This window comes from Dioscorea cayenensis, chromosome 1, assembly GCF_009730915.1.
Source record: "Dioscorea cayenensis subsp. rotundata cultivar TDr96_F1 chromosome 1, TDr96_F1_v2_PseudoChromosome.rev07_lg8_w22 25.fasta, whole genome shotgun sequence".
NCBI classification, from domain to species: Eukaryota; Viridiplantae; Streptophyta; class Magnoliopsida; order Dioscoreales; family Dioscoreaceae; genus Dioscorea; species Dioscorea cayenensis.
In genome coordinates this window covers 22,112,050-22,113,668 of record NC_052471.1, presented here as the reverse complement: position 1 = coordinate 22,113,668, position 1,619 = coordinate 22,112,050, and the positions used below count along the sequence as shown (strand labels likewise).

Here is a 1,619-nt window from a genome sequence, read left to right as displayed (position 1 = left end):
CTTCACGTGATCTGTAGGGTTGGTTTCTGTATTGCTCGGCAAGCTTCCATGTGGCCTTTCAGAGAGAGACTTCGCAATTTGCCCCACCTGATTTTCAAGGTTATGCAAAGAGGCGGTGTGGTTGCAAAATGTAGTCTCGACTGATTCAAACCTTGTATTTGCAGATTGCACAAATCGAGTCAAGTGCTTCACTAAGTCATTCATTCGGGTTTCCAAACCTGAGACTCTGTTTTCCACCTGAGGGGTTTGTTGTTGGAAACCCGGTAACCCCATGGCCTTTTTTGGACCCTGATTACTCCATGAGAAATTGGGATGATTCTTCCAACCCGAATTGTAGGTATTGCTATATGGGTTTCCTTGAGGTATCATGCCATTACCTACAAAATCAACGTTCTCCATCGAAGAAATATCACCGATAGAGATCAGGCAATCGGAGGGAGCATGTCCTCCACCACACCCAATGCAATTAGTCACGGCCTCCACTCTATTTGAAGTTAGAAGATCTAACTTCTTACTCAAATTTTCCACTTGAGCTGCCAATGAAGTTACCGCATCTATTTCATGGAGACCGGCCACCTTTTTCTTCTCCCTAGTATTCCATTGGTAGCTGTTTAACCCCATTTCTTCAATTAATTGACGGAACTCATCGCGGGTCTTGCTACCTAAGGTACCTCCTGCTGCCGCATCCAAGAGTTGCCTTGTACTCGGATTCAAACCGTTGTAAAAGGTCTGAACAATCATCCACTACGGAAATCCGTGTTACGGGCACTTTCTCAGGAGTTCCTTGAACCTTTCCCATGTCTCAAATAAAGACTCCAATTCCAATTGAACAAAGGATGAGATCTCATTCCTAAGCTTTGCAGATTTTCTGGGAGGGAAATAATGGGCAAGAAAAGGTTCTACCATTTCCTCCAATGTGGTAATCGATGCTCTAGGTAATGAGTGTAGCCTCTGCTTCGCTCTCCCCTTTAAGGAAAATGGGAAGGCTCTCAACTTGATGGCATCATCCGTCACTCCGTTTATCTTCAGCATATCACACACCTCGAGAAAACTCTCTATATGACTGTTTGGATCCTCATCGGCAAAACCGTTGAACTGTGCGGATTGTTGCAACATGTGGATGAATGCCGGCTTCAGCTCAAAGTTCTAAGCTGTGATCGGGGGACACACAATGCTCGATTGTATTCCCAACACTTAAGGTCTGGCATAATCAGATAATGTCCGCTGTTGCTCATTTTGTTCTGCCATATTTTCAGATCCTTCCACTTCCAAATCAGCTAAATTAGACTGTTCTTGCATAGGCTCTTTCCCTTTTCTTCTAAGTGTACGTTCAAGCTTAGGATCTCCTTCAACCAATATTGAGAGATTCCCTCGGGTCATAACTTGGAGCTGCACCTAAAAAAAACAAAAAGAAATCATAACGATGATAGAATAAGAAGATATGAAATAGAATGTATGGTGAAATAGCTAAGAAAACAAAGTGCAAAGTATCTCTAAACATCTATTCCCCAGCAACGGTGCCAAAAACTTGACAAGGTCCCCTTGCGTATATCCTGCAAGTGCACAGGTTTGTCGAAGTAATAATCCCGGATGAGCGGGTATCTAATCTATAGGGAACA

General features: G+C 43.4%; 1 non-coding gene across 1 annotated transcript; it reads left to right on the top strand.

The window, feature by feature from the left end:
• Positions 1 to 751: 751 nt before the first annotated feature.
• On the top strand, positions 752 to 858 carry LOC120266496. Its single transcript, XR_005538187.1, has one exon. It is a non-coding gene; the product is annotated as a small nucleolar RNA R71 (small nucleolar RNA).
• The last annotated feature ends 761 nt before the right edge of the window (positions 859 to 1,619 follow it).